Genomic DNA, 17,014 nt, shown 5'->3' with positions numbered 1-17,014 from the left:
ATTCTCTGCTTCTTTGGTTTCCTGTTGCTCTCAGTTTACCTGACAGCTCACACGCTCTCTGAGGACAAGATGATTTTCACATTTGCCTTTCCCTGATTTCCAGTGATCTTCTATAATGCCTCCATATGCTTTGTCCTCAAGAACATTAATTATTACAATTAATAAACCCTGACTATCACCTTCCCCCAAAGAACATCAGGCATTCATTCTCCTATATCTATTGTAAACCTCAAATATAAAAGGACATTTTAATTAATCATCATGAAAATGATATTTATTTAGGGAGAATTATTTTAATGTAACTGCTGTGGATATTGCTCTATATAAATAAAACACTGATGGCCAGTGACCAGGCAGGAAGTAGGTTGCCAGGCAGGAAGTAGGTGGGACAAGGAGAGAGGAGAATTGGGGGAAGCAGAAGGCGGAGGAGAGAGACACTGCAGCCACAGCCAGGACATGCAGCATGTAAAGACTCTGGTAAGCCACCAGCCACGTGGCAAGGTATAGATTTATAAAAATGGGTTAATTTAAGATAAAAGAACAGTTAGCAAGAAGCCTGCCACGGCTATACAGTTTATAAGTGATATAAGCGTCTGAGTGATTATTTTATAAGTGGATTGTGGGACTGCGGGGCTTGGGGAACCTGGAGAGAAGCCCTCCAGCAACATGTAACAATATCCAAAGTTGTCCCCACAACTTTTTAAGGTACATTTTGAAAGATTAGAAGATCTAGTAGGACGGTTATTCAAAAGGAAGTCACTGCACCCAAACTATAAATACATTATCTTCAATTAAATGTGTAAATGTATGTTCACATGCCAGCTGTAAACAGTCTGGCAATATCTCTTTGTAAACAAAACTGGGTGAAATCATGCACTGTCTTCCTTGTACAGAGGACACCTTCCACCAGGCTTTATCCCCAGATGAAGAGCTATGGGCAAACAATGGCTGCAGAGACAGAGGATCCCTCTTCTCCAGGGACCAGGACTTGAGTGAACCAATCCCAAATGGCCAGCTTTAAACACAAGTGTTTATTAGTAACACTGAATGGACTCCACAGTGATCAATCATGCATGCATGTGTGTGTGTGTGTGTGTGTGTGTGTGTGTGTGTGTGTGTGTGTGTGTACCAGTAACAGTTTTAGAGGAGGAGGATAGTGGAGGCACAGAAGGTGTTAGAGGGGGAGAGGGAGGGATGGGCATGATGAAAAACAATTTTAATGATGTTAACAAAAGGATAGGTGTACAATTCCCATTCTTCAAAGAGAACTGAAAACTGTTGCTTTAAACAGTGATTCAAGTTCAGAGTACAACTAGATTGTAATTATTTTCCTATAAACATTTTAGCCACTATACCCACATCTACTTTGACATCTGTATCGATTTCTTTTGCTGAGTATCTTCAAGGAATTACACTTTATCTTTGCAGCCACAACTTTCTCATCATACTCAAATGTTCATGGAATAACCTTAGCATTCAACTCACAGAAGCAGGAGGTCAAGGGCCCACTGAAGGGATGCTCGCTTGCCTACTTTAGGTACAATCAGAATTGTTAATAGGAAATAGGAAATAGTGGATCAAATATACGGTTGTTCTCAAGGAAGAAACAAAGAGCTAAAGAGGCCCACAGAAATCCACAAAGATACCCCCACAAAAGACTGCTGGCAATGGTCGAGAGACAGCTGGGACTGACCTACTCTGGTGATGGGATGGCCAAACACCCTAATAGTTGTGCCATAAACCCCATCCAAAGACTGAGGAATCTGGATGCAGACATCCACTGCTAGGCCCCTGGTGGAGCGCTGGGAGTCTAATTAGTGAGAAAGAGGAGGGTTTATATGAGCGAGAACTGTTGAAACCAAGGTTGGATAAAGCACAGGGACAAATAACCAAATGAATGGAAACACATGAACTATGAACCAAAGGCTGAGGGGCCCCCAGCTGGATCAGGCCCTCTGAATAGGTGAGACAGTCGATTGGCTTGATCTGTTTGGGAGGCATCTAGGCAGTGGTACCAGGTCCTGGGCTCATTGCATGAGTTAGCTGTTTGAAACCTGGGACTTATGCAGGGACGCTTGGCTCAATCTGGGAGGAGGGGACTGGACTTGCCTGGACTGAGTCTATGAGGTTGATCCCAGTTCTCGGGGGAGACCTTGATCTGGAAAAAGTGGGAATGGGGGGTGTCCTCGGGGGAAGGGGAGGGGGGCAGGAAGGGAGAGAACAAGGGAATCTGTGGCTATTATGTAGAACTGAATAGTATTGTAAAATAAATTAAATAAATAAATAAATAAATAAATAAATATACAGTTGTTCTCAAGACATCTTTGGTTCTTGTCCGTCTTGTTCGGTCTGCTGTTTTGCATTGGTATCATACAGATAGGTTAGTGTTTTCTAGATGGAAAATATTTCAAACATCCTTAAACAGAAGAGTGGTCAAGAAAATGCAGCATGTATCCACAATGAAGTTCTATCTAGCTGCAAGGAGGAATGTCATTTGCAAGAAAATGCACAGAGCTGGAAATCAGCACAGGAAAGGTAACCGATGCTCTCACAGACACAGCAATGTGCCTGTCATTTGTCTGTCATTGATCCATCTTGCCACACACCTACCTCTCTACCCACCTATATCTACATATACACGGAAGTAGATGGGGCCTTAAGGGAAGAAGCTGAGGTCTGAATGGAAGAAGAGAGGGAAATGAGGGAGAACAGAAGTGTGAAGATTATATCGTTCATTCACATGCAGAACACTGATCCACACACATGTGTGACACGGAACAAGATGCTGGTGAAAGTGAAGAAGGGGGAACAGTGAGAGGAAGGAAGTGGGGATGGTGAGAACAAGGTGCACCAATGCCAACATCAGTGAGCAGGACGGGCTCTGACCATCTGAGTGTGCATTATTCTTTCATAAACCCTTGCCCTGCTTTATTATAAACATGTGATATTTAACTAAGACATCACAAACATATAACTTTAAAAATGAAAAATTAAATAGTATGAAGGAGCGATTAGGATTTCAACTTCGCAATTAATGAGACATAAACCGGATTTCTCCACATCCATTTTCATGTGTTTATCTACAGTTGGCTACTGAATAGTGAAGGGCTTCACACAGAAGGTTGCTGAAAACAGAAAAAAGAGTTGAAATGGATCAAAAATATTTTAATAATTGTGTCACTTTTGTGTGTGGTTATCCTAAAATACATGATAATTATTCCAAGTAGAATATATACGCAAACTAAATAGTCATCACAGAATTTAAATAGCATGGATTAATTGAACAATATACTGAGTTTCACTGTGACATCATTATGAATGCACAGAACATGCTTGCACCAATTTATTTTAATTATAACTTATGTCCTACTCAGATTTATAAAATTTTGGCAATTAGAATGCTTTCTCATCAATGATCATTTAAGTTTCAATATTTTATTTCTTACAAACGTCTCTTCAACATAAAAAACAATAACTTACAGCAAAGGTCAGCTCTTCTAAAGCTGAGGAACAGCAATACAGCACAGCATACATGCTTGTTCTTCATGAGGACAGTATGGCAAATGTACAGTTGGGGCTGGAGAGTGCTTGCTGCTCTTCCAGAAGAAAGGAGTTTGGTTCCCAGCACGCATATCTGCTGCCTATAATGCCCTACAACTCTAGCTGCAGGAGATATGACACTCTTTTCTGGACTCTCCAAGCACCTAAATTCATGTGCCTATACCCACTTTCAAGTTTGCATGCACGCTTGCACACATACATACAATTTTAAAATAACACCAATAAATCATCAAGATTGAATCTCCATTTCTCTGCAACCATTAACTGCCTATAGCTCTTTACCTATGGGTGGGCCTTGAAATATACATGAGGGTATATATGGAACAATATTTATTAAAGAAAAAGTGGTAACTGATTTGATAGGGAATGGAGAAAGAGTGGAAGAATTTGGAGGGAGGAATAAAGCAATTATGGTAGTCATGTGGGAAATTATCCAAAAAGGTAAATAAAAAAATCAAAGCACCAGAAATGCAGAATTTATTATAAAGTACTATGATGAAAACATTTTAAGTAGGTATTCAATTTTTACTTCTTCACTAAATCATTGAAAACATACTTGTGTATATGTACATATGTGTGCACATGCCACCATTCCTTCTAAATGAAACGTTTATATTAGTGCCATAAAGTACTATGTATTTGCGTGTTAGGTTTTTTAGACTCTATTCCTGCTAGCATCTCCAGCAATCATCTAATCATGCAGGACTTAAGAGAGCTGTTTGCCTGTTTGACTACCAACATATTTGCTGATACCAAATGAAGATAATTCAAAATAGATAACAAATTGAATCTTTCATTAAGAAGAGAGTTTTGTCATTCTTTAATTTTAATTAGTTTTGTGGTTATAATGTGCATTTCCACTTAATCTTCGAACACATCCAACTTCCTCCTTCACATTTTTCTCTAAGGGAATTGCTTGAGATGCAAATGCCAGTTTTAATTGGACAACTAAGAATTAATTTCCATCCTGCAGCATGTCACCGCTTGCTGTTCAACAACAAGTCAGGGGTTAAGAGTGGTTCAAACATTCAAGGAAATTCAAAGCAATCAATCACAGAATTATTTATAGACTGTCTTGCAGAATAGCAGTACATACTGCAGGGCTCCCAAACTAGAATTTTCTTTGTCTTTGAAACCAAACTAAGGACATTTTGTCTCTCAAGCCACTAAAACATTTAGTATTAAAATGTTAATCAGAAACATGCAAAAAAAATCTGTAAAATCCACAATGAGATGTCTTTTGAATGTTATGAATTTGAAAGTAATTTTCTTAGGTTACAGAAAATACACATAGTAAGACCACAGCATTTCACATTATTCAAGTTAATTTTTCCTTCTAGGATGCATTTGATCAATCCTTTTGAATATGAGCTTACATTTCCCTTCTTATGGGTGGTATCTTATTTTATGACCCTTTCTCAACAAAAGGTAGAAATATGATCAAATTCTAGGCAATTTGTTACTAAACTAAGCCAGAAATAATGGCATATTCCTGTAATTCCCACACTTGGGAGGTTGACACCAGAGTATCAGAGTTAAGGTCTCTGATATAGATATAATCTATATTATAGACATATAATCACAACAAACAATCATGCAAACCAAAAGAAAAGATGCGATTTTAACAAAAGCTGAGAAGGCTCATATTTACCATTGAGTAAACAGTGCATTGATACTTCTTGGGATCATCCTGGACAAGTACAATTCTGATCCCTGTTGCTGTGCCCTAAGAATTTTATTGACATTAATATTTTATTTTATATTGGAAAGAAATTTAAAAAGGTTTTTATAAAAGGTAATGTGTGACCTACAGAATACCAGAATTAACCAGAGATGTGGAGACATGCATTCTGAATGCATCTGTGTAAAAAAAAAAAAAAAAAATGGAAATCGGTAACAACACATTTAAAATGCACTTGTTCTAGGTACATAGACTCTCAAACATATGTGTTATAAGATGCATCCTGAAACTACTGGGCAAGGTTCCTTGGCAGTAGGTCAGGAGACATCTTTCCAGGTTTGTGGTACATGCCTGAAACCTCTGCAGATAAAGAAAAACAATGTATTTAAGCGTTGTTACTCCTTGTTTTCAGACTATAAAGTGGATTATATAGTATACAGCATGGATTCACTGAAACAAAGGAGCAGGACTGTGTGAAAGGTCATGACACTGTGCAGAAGGGTGCAATTTAAAACTTGTGAATTGCTCACTCTGGAACTATTCATTAAAGTTATTGAACAGCCATTGATCATATGTAGCTAAAGCACTTAAAGTTGTGGAGGAGGGGATCTTAAGGGATGGCCTTCTCTATCATTGTTCTAAGCATAGAACAATGACATGACCCAAATCTGGGCTTTGATTGCTGTCAGTTAAATCAACACCAATGAGAGTTTATTTATTAAAATCACGATGGTCTACATTTATTCATTGTTCATTTGGGGCCAGGTATGATGCTAAGGTATTTATAAATGTTTTCTATTTTCATAATATGTAGGTTAGAGGCTATCATTAATCCATTTTACAGTAAGGTAAAAAAATGTGAATCCATTTTCGAAGACATTAAAAAATTTTCAAAGAAATATGTAACGGTTTTTAAGAGTTATATCTCAACTACGTATGAAGAGATAGCTGGAAATAGACAATGAATTCATTGAAAGTTTGATTAGTGATAGGAAATACCACAATATTCTTAAGTAAAGGAAGAAAAGAAGAATGGATATATTAACATGAAAACATTATCAGGAATTAACATTGTGAAATAATATTATTGTTAAAATTAAATGAGCACTGTTGCTTAAAGTTAAATTGATACAGAAAAGTCTAAGTACCATCTGCCAGAAACCATGTAAAGTATGTCCTAAATATGAAGAGATATTTTATAAATGTCAGAAACTCAAATAACCAACTACAGGGAGTAGGAAGAGAATAATTTTCATTGCTCAGAAGAGTATAGAACTACAGTGACAAAGGTTTGTTCTTGCTATTTCAGTGAACAATTGTTTGTCCAAGAATTGCAAATTCATTTGCTTGGTAGTTCAAGGAATCATGGGGTGCAATCTGTGAGATCCACCTTATACTAACCATTATCCTAACCAGGAAGAAAGATGATGTATGCAGACAGGGTAAGTGCAAGGTTTTAGAAGAAGTGCATCACACTGGCAGATTTTAGTGCTAACAGAAGAAATAATGAGGATGAAAACAGAAACTTCACAGACATACAGAGCAGTTCACAGACTGGAGACAAATTTGTTTGGAATATATGGGAAAAGTTAACAACAGGGCATGTTAAGGTACATCCTCCCAGATACAGAACAAATTAAGCCCCCAAAATGGAAATATGACAATAGCAAGGTCACCACATGTCCAAAGGCCTCTGCTCATCTCACTAGCAAAGAGAAACCTCGGACGTAAGAGCTCTAAACATCATGAGTTACCATAAAGCAGATATCACACCAAAGATAAAAACAGATTATTCTCATTGCACATTCCAGGATCGGTTAACATAAATATTGGATATTGGGGAATGAATGTCTTAAAGAACATGTGACCTATGAAAGAAGCATTAAATGTGTACAAAAATAGATGGCCAGATGAAGAAATTAGATATTGATGTGTGATTCTGTTGAAGGTTTGCAACTATTTAGCTCTAAACACCCACACACCACCATATGAAAATGATAGAATAAACATAAAAAGGAAGAGTGGAAGAATGCAGAAAGAAAAGATATAGAGTTGAACTTGGGAAGACTGGGAATGTTCTCAAGTAATTTGAGGTTTTCTGACAGGACTTTGGACCCACAGTGCCTTGGCTCTGCAAGATAGCATGTATTAAGACATCGTACTCCTCTTAGATGCCATGTGGTCTGCAATAAGTAGACATGGAAATACAGTATGTGACAAATATCCCCAATATAATAAAATCTGAAAAAAAAACAAGCTTCATTTGATCAGTTTAAACAATGAACATTTATTTCAGTAGGTACTAGAAAAAGCATGTTTGTTTGATGGACATAGCAGTTGGACATAGAACTCTGTAAACTATTATGCACATGCTAAATGAAGCCAATGTAGCTAAATTTTATAGATCCAAGATATTGTTTCACCTCTTTATCTGTTGTAAAATCTCACAGTGTCTCAACCTGAGATGCTTTCCACGATGATCCAGTTGTTGTGAGTGCTACCAGAATCCAGTTCTTTGAAGAACTGGAACCTGGCACCTACATCACATAGAGGCTGCTTCTCCTTCAGAAACTGAGAATAGATTTTGGAGCTCCACCAGCCAAAGATGAAGCCCAGCTTGGGCAATTACTTCCCACAGAGTACCTATAGAATGTTCCTTAGCATCTCTGTGATGTAAAGCAGAAGTAGATGCTTTTGCAATGATGTGTCAAAGTTTCTAATATATAGCAGTAACTAATATGTATAAGCAAAATTGAATACTGGTATCTGTTAGAGAAGCATCCCACTATACATATTTATATAGAGATGTGGCTCAGAGGTTAAGAGCACTGACTGCTTTTCCAGCTCACAACTGTCTGTAAATCCATTTCTTAAAGAATTTGGTGCCCTCTTTTGGACTCTGGGGTCACTGCACACAGAAGGCACACAGACATACATGCAGGCAAATACCTGCCCAAATAAATAAATAAATCTAAAAAATTTTAACTTAAATGTTATATACAATGCCATTTTTGTAAACATATACCACCAGAGCAGCCACTGATGACACACCAAAAGAAAATATTTTAAAAATAAACATAAGCAGATCTATAACTTGAAAGAAAGATATGTACCTAAATGAAAAGCATGAATTCATAAATATAATGTATGGCACATACCTCAGTGGATCAAAAGGGGGATGTAGACTTTGGATAATGCATGGTATTTAATTAATTCATTCCCTCTCACCATAGCTCTAAACAGCACAATTGCCAAGCTTCATTTTATGTCATTCGTAATGATTTAAGGTTTTTTTGTTTTGTTTTGTTTTGTTTTGTTTTTCGAGACAGGGTTTCTCTATGTAGCTTTGTGCCTTTCCTGGAACTCACTTGGTAGCCCAGGCTGGCCTGGAACTCACAGAGATCCGGCTGCCTCTGCCTCCCAATTTAAGTTTTAATTAGTATGATTTTAAGCAAATTAAAATACAGATTGTATTTTCCCCTTTCTTTCTCCATTCTTTCTAACCTCTCCTTGCTTTTCTTTACACTGTATTCAGAGTACAGATATGAGCAATGGGACAAAAACTGTGCTTAGCAGCAGAGCTAACAACTTTAAACAAATGATCAATCCTTCAAATTATTAATTTTGAACAAGATTCTACGCAAATCAAATGTATTTTCCTGTGAGAAATATTGTGTACATAAGATCAAAGAACTGTGACTTTTAATATCTCATTGAAGGAGTACTGTTTGTCAGGACATACAAGCATGCATTTTATTGGGCCCTTTTATTTTAAATAATTATTTAGAAAGCTTGTCTAGAAAGACTCAAGCATTAAAAACAAAGCAGGGGGATGTTATGACAAACACACTTGCAGGCAAAGCAGCTGTAGCATCGCAATTCAAGGCCAAGTTCACTTTATGTCTCCCTCTATCCCATGTCCTTTCCTTAGCCCTGGTGCTTTGAAGCAAATCCAAGACCTCACACAATTTCACCAAGACCATGTGACTTGATAACAGTTCCTGGATTGGAGTTCACAATGGAGCAAGAAGGAAGACAGGAAGAGGCTGACTGAGGCTGACCTATGCCTGTTTTCACTTTAAAGCCTCTGCCAATAAGAAAGAGAAAATATATTAATGTAGAACAGCTAGCCTCCAGTTCCTATGGCTGTTCTTTGGGAAATGGGCTACTGATAGAGTTCTAAATGATACCTCTTAAGTCTTTTCACCATTATTAAATTCAACATAGCAGCCCAAGAGAAAATGATTTCTGAGACAGGGTCCTTTCCCACAAAGTTGTACTAGACCACAATCTGTAAATGGTTCAAGGAAGTGTCTATAACTAAACCTTTTCTTTAAAACATCAAAATACAAAGCATAAAACAAACAAACAAACAAACAAACAGAAACTTCTCAGTCCTTGAAACTGAACATGTGTTCAAAGACTTAATGAAATTCCATAAAGAACAATTTAGTTCTGGACTGAGAAGAGTTAAAAAAAAAATCTTCATTAAATTGAGTGAATTTACTAGCTATTTGGAAAGTACAGTGTGTTGGCTTCCATTCAAAAGCGCAACACTTAATGTTACCAACACTGCCAAGTCCCTTCTTTGCTCTCTCCTGCTTTCAGAGAAAGTGATTAAGACCAATTCCCCTGCCAGCTGGATGCTGGAGAACATCAAAGGTTCTCTCCATCAGGACACAGAACTTGATGTGGATTGGAAAGCAAGATGCTGATAGATAACCCTTTGGCATCATAATCAAAGCCTGTGACCACACTAAAACCCTATCAGCTCCTATCACTGCCTTGTGGTTTACAGAGAACTGCCAGCCTACCTCTGAGAAAGGGCTAGTATAATACTAAATGCTGGTGTTTGGGGTGCATAGCTACTTTTCAGAACTGAGAACTACTCACCTATTACAGCAATCAAGTTGCTTTGCTTCTGTTGTGTCCATTGATTTATTTAATTGTTGCCTTAGAGGAAAGGAAGAGCAAGTTCCATGAGTTGAGTTTAAAACGTGTGTGTGTGTGTGTGTGTGTGTGTGTGTGTGTGTGTGTGTGTGTGTGACACACACATGCTCTGAAGAGTTCCTGCCATCTGCATGGTGTAGTGTGAGTATAAGAAGAATTCTTCTTGTATGTGTGGTTAGTGATGGTGGACAAAGACATCTCCTTCCATGTATGTGGTATAGTGTTGAGGATAAGGAGGCCTCCTGGGTTACCCAAATACCTGGGTCTTCTTCAGATTATAAATACAGTTTAAATATCTTAATAACTAGACCCCTATAATTTAAGAGTTTTTCTACTGAAATGTACCTTAGAAAATAGGTATTAAGTCTTGACAGCACATACACCCATCAATGCACAAATACATAGTTTACTAAAAAAGAATTTGTCATTATTATGTAAAATGTCTTAATATATATCTTACATAGGCCATTTTATCTAAAATGTATGGTAAGCTATTCCACATGCTTTTCTTCAGAATGCTCTTATAGATTTTTCCTTGTAATTAAAAAATAATTCTGGAAAGTGCTATGCTCGCTACAGGAGAGGAAAGTAATCATCAATCACTCAGCTTTGAAGCCAGCAAGCTACAATGATGACTGGCTTGAAAAGATTCATTGTTGATGCAACAGTGGCATGAACATCTTGGATATGACCAGTCATTTCTTGTTGCATTTAAGGCCCACTGCACAACATGAAACCCATATCTGGCAACACAATTGAGCCAAGAACCTATGGCTAGACAGGGAGTAAGCACTAGGCAAGAATATGCTACTGTTATTTTGCTAAATGGACATACCATCAAACAACAACTAACGGCTTATGATTGCACCCATAGATTAGAGCATATCTCAACCCTCATCAGAGAAGTTTCTATTTGGTGATTAACAAAGAGATTCACAATTGGCAAAGATACAAAGAATAAGATACTATAGAATGTACAGTCCTATGTGGAACATATATACCACCCTCTTCTTCTAAAAGGCCAGAGATCACTACAGAAGAAAGTACAGAAAGGGGAAGAACAAGAAGTGATGGGTGACTACAACTGCATCTTCTGGACACAGCAAGGCAACTGCACATATGAACTCATGGTGACTGCAACAAAATATACTGTAACCCGAGTCACACCAAATCCCAGCCTGAAGATGGAATCAGGCACACAATACCACCCCAACCTTAGAGACACTGGGAATTGTGAGCATCCGGGAGAATGAGAGTCCATTTGTTTTCTCTAAAAGTGTAGTCCCGGTGAGCTAATCATGCCCCAGTGGAAGACAACACAGATTGGAATATTTAGCAGCATAAACTGCTCTTGATATTCTAAAAGAAAGGGTTAAAAAAAAACCCACAAGGTTGTGTGTATAAGAAGGAGGCATGAATCTGGGAAGAGGTGTGGGACGGGAGTGAATGTAATCAAAACGTACAAACTCTAATAACTATAAACAAATAAATTATTTTAAAGATTCTGAATTTTAAAAGCTAACATCTGTTTATTAGAGCAAATGTGCAATATTTAATTTTCTGGGCCTGGGTTACCTCCCTCAGGATGATTGTCTTCTAATTTTATCCGTTTACCGGTGATTTCATGATTTTATTTTTCATACCAGTTGGATAATATTCCATCTTGTAAATGTATCGCATTTCCCTTATCTATTCATCAGTTGATGGACATATAGGCTCTTTCTAATTCCTTGCTATTATGAATAGAGCATCACTGAACATGGATGAACAAATGTTGTTGAGGGAGGGCAAAGAATCCTTTGAGCATATGCCCAACAGCAGTACAGCTGGATATCAAACACTCCTCTCATCTTCCTGACGAACTGCTCATTGAATCCATAGTGGTTGTACAAGTTTGCACTCCTACCATCAATGAATGAGTGCTTCCCTTATTACACATCCTCACCAGCCTGAGCTGTCACTTGTTTTATTCGATCTGGTTGGGTGTAAGATGACATCTCAAAGTTTTGATTTGCATTTCCCTCATGATTAGGAATGATGAACATTTCTTTAAGTGTTTTTCAGCCATTTGCGTTTCTTCCTTTGAGAACTCTTGTCTAGTGTTTTACCTCACTTTAATTGGGCTACTTGATTTCTGGATGTTCAGTTCCTTAGTTCTTTGTATAGTCTAGATACTAACTGTCTATCAGACGTGTAATTACTAAAGAAATTCCCTTACTTGTAGGTTGACAATTTTCTTGAATAATGTCATCCTTCTTGAATAATGTCACACTGAAGATGGTCAGTTTCATGAGGTACTAGCTGTTATTTGTTGGTCTTTGTGCCTGTGCTCCTGGTATTCTGCTCAGAAAGTCATTCCCTGCACCAATGCATTCAAGGCTACTCCTCATTTTCTCTTCTGTCAGATTCAGGGTGTCCAGCCTTATGTTGAAGTCCTGATCCATTTGGAATTGAGATTCGTGCAGGGTGATAAGTAGGGAATCTATTTGCATTCTTCTATGTGCAGCCAACTAGTTTGACCAGCACCATTTGTTGAAGATGATGTCTTCCAGTGTGTATTTCTGGCTTCTTTATAAAAATCAGGTGTCTACATATGTGTGGATTTATGTCTGTGTCTTCATTTCTACTCCACTGACCAATATATCTGTTTTTGTGCCAATACTGTGCTCTTTTTATTATTATAGCTCTGTAGTACAACTTGCTATCCTGGACAGTGATACCTCCAGCAGTTTTTTTTTTTAAGTCATTCAGCATTGGTTTAGCTTTTAAGCTTTAGATATGAGTGTTTCAATCTGAATAACTACATAGGTTAGGTAGCTAGTAACACAGGGCCACAGATGACTGACACAGACCAAATTGTCACCATTCTGATACACTTTAAAAAATATAGTATTAATTCTTACTCCATAGAGTAAATGAATTGTTTAAAAAAAAACAGTGTATTTACAATGAGTTAATTAATAGGCTTATATGCAAAAATTATACAATGGAAATAAATTCTTAACTAATTCGGTTGGTCCAAAACAATTATCTGGAGATTTTTAAAGGCACTCTATTGTTTTGTCACTTATATATTTTTTAGACTAATATGCCATGGAGTATGCCTAGCATCACCACAGAGGACACTCCACCACTGTTCAGTTCTGTGCTGGGGACCCATTTTCCCAGCTCATTAGACAATCCATTATCCCTGCAGCTCTGGTTCCACGCTGTTGCTGTGATACAACAGTGATCAAGAACAACTCAGGAGAAGACATTTGGCTTCCCAATCGCAGTTCATCATGGGACTCCAGGCAGGAACCTGGAGGCAGGAACTGAATGAGGCACAGACCTCGGAGGACTCTGACTACTGACCTTTCCCCTGGCTTGCTTGGCTACCTTCCTTTACATCCCAGGCCCACATGCTGAGGTGTGGCACTACCTAGTGTGGGCTGGCCCCTTTCTTATCAATTAGCAGTCAAGTAAAATTGCCCACGAACATCCCCATGGGACAATCTGAGGGAGGCGATTCCTTCATGGGAGGTGATTCCCTATTGCCAGGTGAATCAAGTGAACAATTAAACCCAAATACGGTACCTTCATTCCTGAAGAAAAAAATCAACTGAAAAGATTTGAAATTATGTTTTTAAGGACTCTACCAAATCAGAACATAAAAATTTACACAATATCTAAGTGTTATAAATTGATGACCTCTGAACTGTGGGGCAGTTTACTGGGAGAATATGGTACCTTGGTGTACAGGAGGGACTCAGTTTACAAGGAGACATCTCAATCACCTTCCCAAAGGATGAGGTAATTGACTTTTATTTATTGGTGATTCCACAGTCTCATACATAAATCATTTATTGTAACCAACAGCATGCATTTCAAAGGATACTACTTAATGTAGAATAAAAACAGCAAATGTGTTGGCCTGCAGGAATAAATACTCAAAGCACCATTTCTAACTCTACTGGCAAGTGTGGTATAGTGGGTTTCTTTGGATCTTCTGCATAAGTGTGGTTCTGCAGAACTGTCTCCTGTGGAAGCACATACACAGTACACGTGCATGACCTGCCCTTCTCACAAAAGTCATAAAGTGCTACCTAGTGACTAACAGTCAAGTCCAGTGCATTGAATGGCTGAGTTGTGTTTATTTTGCTAAAGAGACTATATCACTTATTAGGGAAGACGTTTCCCTTCCTTCCTTTGATTAAAGCATGAAAGACACAGAATAAGCTATCTTGAATTAATATAAGGAAAGTGTCTGAAAATGTACAAAATTCATGCAGAATGGTTGAAAGAGAAACAGACTGGGAAAAAAAGTTGAAAATGAAATGTGTTTTAAAACTGCACTATTATGAAGAAGCTACAAATGAGGATTTCATGATGCTGTGTACTTAAGTCCATGAGACATCTTCAGCGTGTTTACCCAACAACATTTCCTAAAGAATAAAAATAGAGCAATTGGTTGGTGTTTTAGTTATCACAAACACTGAACAATACTCTGACTTGCATGTAAACTTCAAAAGCATGCCCTGCTCTCCAGGTCCAGCAGCCCTGGGACCTAACGCATGGCCACTGATGTGCTTGCCTTGATTGCCCTCTGCTTCATCACCAAATGACACTATGGCTCAGATCTACCACAAACCACAAAGTGCAACCTGAAGGCTGGAGAAAAAGTATACCTTCCCATTTACCAACTAACACATTTTGTTATGAATAGAATGATGCAGGTAAATTTCGTAAGGATTGATGTCTATATTGGCACAACTGATGTAAATGTATTTATAGAGAACTGCAATGTACTATGGAAACCATGTGTTTTTTTAAATCCAAAGTTTAGGTAAGAGTTACTCTGCTGAACACATGCACCATTAAAATCTGTACAGGAAGGTTCAAACAGTTCTACTTAATGGTTCACAGAGTCTACATTACACAGCCTTCACTGGCCTGAAAAGGCAGAGGAAAGGGCTGAGACCTTGGCAGATTATGTATAACTCATTGTATCTCCTGTAGGTAACCTAAATGGTGATCGACATTTATAAGGTGACAGATGGTAGGAAGTGACAAGCTGAATTCTCTTTGTGCTACAGCTCCACTCAAGGGAAGTTTCTTTTGTTTGGTTGCATCTATCTATCTATCTATCTATCTATCTATCTATCTATCTATCTATCTATCTATTTATTGATTTGTTATTCTCTTTTTAAAAATGGACTCCCTGGCACTTTGGAGACAGAAGGGTATCAGCTGACCTTCATTAACAGCCACAAGAACCAGCATTACTGACTGGCATGTTTGAACTGCCAGGCTTTAGCACTCCAAGATATTTGATAACTGTTACTTCACTTTTCTCTTTCTATGAGATGCTTTGAGGAGTGTGCTGTGATAAAAATAGAATAGATCGTCACATTGTCCTATTAGGTGTTTCTTGGGTATTCAGTTCACACACTTTGATAAGAAGGGAGTGTGTGTTTGCAGGATAAAGTTCTGTTTTTCTAATGAGTTATAGATAGCAACAAGAATAATTTGAAATATGTATCTTCCTATGGATTTACTTCTAATGAAAACATGCCCCTCAAGTTGGCCCCATCTGCTGGTCCCCAAGGCTACTGGTATCAGTTTATGAGCAAATCAATACCAGAGGCTGGAGAAGTCACAGAACCCTGAGAGCAATATTCACCATTTTAATGAAGATGCAATTTCCCGTAACTAAATAATAAATCATCCCCAAAACTTGTATAATCTAAAAGTTTAATAACTGGAGAATTCTTATAGTTATAAAATTAATATTAAAAAGTAAAGCAGATAAAATGTGCTTCAAGCAACACAAAAGGGCTTTGAAAATTGGCTAATATCAATGAGAAGTTTTGAGAGTCAAGAGTTCTGTAAAATAGTATGAAGCTCAGGACATGTCATAAAATGGATGGGGTCTGAAGCTTGAAAGTAAGCAAGGACCACACCAACCTCAGCATGGTAGGCATTCTCCCCACAAGGCTGGAGCTCTACCCTGTCAGAGTCTCCTGGAAGTTGAACATGATCCCCGCACTTTAATCGACCATACCACTTATTAAATTGCTCATTAAGAAAGGAATCGCCAAGATATATCACCAGAATGTGAGTGACGATCAGATCCTTCAGGCTGAAAATGGTGCTGCTTGCCACACGTTAGCCATTTGTTACTTCAAATAGAAACGTTTTAGTTTCCGTAATTTGAGATTGTATCTAATGCTGCTGCTCAAACTTCTAAAAGAAACCAACATCACAAGTAAAGGATGGAGATTAATTTGCATCTGCTCCATGATAAAATGCCCATCACCTTTGTCAAAAATAAAAAGTTATTCTACTATGGTGTGATCTCAGATTCACAACAAGAATAATATATTATTAAAACACGTTATTAACATTTATTAGAATTTATCTGTGAAATTGGCCTCAAGAGAATTTAAAAGCTACAAATCATAGTCCAACTCACATTGTGAAATGCAAAACGTCACTGGTTAAGAGGAAATTGGTGCCGTTCTTTCCCACCTTTGACATGCATGGATTATACTGGCTCTGCAATCTGTACTCATAAGCAAACTACCACCCAGTGGAGAGAGTGAAGATCTTTCAGGAAGCCTGGAGAAGCAAACGGGGGAGAGGGGGGGGGGTTGCCAGTGTAGGTGGGTCTACGGGAAGTGGAGGAAGAAGACTGGGCAGTGATCCCTGTTTAGCTCTAAGCACTACTGGTCATCAATTTATATCCAATGGGAAAGGAAATCTTTCCCAGGCACACTTGGCAGTGTGGCTGGCTTATGGGGGAAAACCAGGCTAGGATAGCCTTTCATGGCAATCACGCTG

The 17,014-nt window shown here is 38.0% G+C and overlaps 1 protein-coding gene across 1 annotated transcript in view; it reads right to left on the bottom strand.

Moving 5' to 3' along the window:
• The window catches only part of Negr1 (neuronal growth regulator 1), a 736,170-nt gene that overhangs the window by 717,691 nt on the left and 1,465 nt on the right, over positions 1 to 17,014 (bottom strand). The gene's annotated exons all lie outside the window — the stretch shown is intronic.

The sequence above is a fragment of the Peromyscus maniculatus genome, chromosome 6, assembly GCF_049852395.1.
Source record: "Peromyscus maniculatus bairdii isolate BWxNUB_F1_BW_parent chromosome 6, HU_Pman_BW_mat_3.1, whole genome shotgun sequence".
Lineage (NCBI taxonomy): Eukaryota > Metazoa > Chordata > Mammalia > Rodentia > Cricetidae > Peromyscus > Peromyscus maniculatus.
This window is presented reverse-complemented; position numbering and strand designations above follow the sequence as displayed.